General features: G+C 47.2%; 1 protein-coding gene across 3 annotated transcripts in view; it reads right to left on the reverse strand.

Annotated features, from left to right (window-relative positions):
• LOC102672830 (CUGBP Elav-like family member 4) overlaps positions 1-901 on the reverse strand; it is a 214,641-nt gene that overhangs the window by 78,246 nt on the left and 135,494 nt on the right. The window lies entirely within an intron of this gene.

Here is a 901-nt window from a genome sequence, read left to right on the forward strand (position 1 = left end):
TCTGTCTATCTCTCGTCTTATATCGATGAAACCCCATAGCATTTGGCCAATCAAAGAAGGGCGCGAGCGCTTTCTAGGGACCCCCCCTCCGATGTTGGTGTCCCCGAAAAAGAAAGAAAACCGGGACACGGGCCGGGCAGGAGGCTTTGGAAGGTACTAAGGGTCGGTCGGAGATTCTATCCCTGGAAAAGAGGTATGTATATATGTGTATATGTATATATGTATGTGTGTGTACGTATGTATGCGCGCGCGTCGGCGTACGTCGAAAAGGGAGAGACTCGGGGAGAAGCCGTAATAAGAAAACGTTCCTCGTGGCTTAGGTCTTCTTCGTGAGACGAGATGAAATGATATCTATTAGCGCGGATAACGAATGACCAACTCGATGTCTACGATGTTTCTCTTTTTTTTCTTTTCTTTTCTTTTCTGCCAACCGATTTTTCGATTTTATCCTCCCATTTTCTGTATCGATCTCGGACAATTTTCTTCAAGTTTTTTTTTTTTTTTTTTCGAAGATGGCCGAAATCGGGGAAAGATTGAAATTTTGAAAGTTTTGGAGAAAAAAAATACTCGGAGGTTGTATCTCGAAGATCATTGAAATTTTTTTCCCTCGTTATCGGGGAGGAGGGGCGCGCGATGCAAGGAGAAGAGATAAACGCGGGATCGGGGCGCAACTCTGAAGGAAAAGGGGGGAAAAAGGAAAAATATAAAAGCACGCGAATGGAGAGGAAGAACGCGAAAGGACCTGCAGTTAACCTCTCCACTTCCTCCCGCCCTTCGGCCGGGGATTTGTTGGTCCAGAAGGACCACTCGTACGTACATTCGCAAAACTCTCCACCGACTTCTCTCTCCTCGCTACCCCTTTTTCTCCGCCCTCTCTCGGGCAACCCTCCTCCTCCTCCTC

The sequence above is a fragment of the Apis dorsata genome, unplaced genomic scaffold (assembly GCF_000469605.1).
Source record: "Apis dorsata unplaced genomic scaffold, Apis dorsata 1.3 scaffold_69, whole genome shotgun sequence".
Taxonomy (NCBI): Eukaryota; Metazoa; Arthropoda; class Insecta; order Hymenoptera; family Apidae; genus Apis; species Apis dorsata.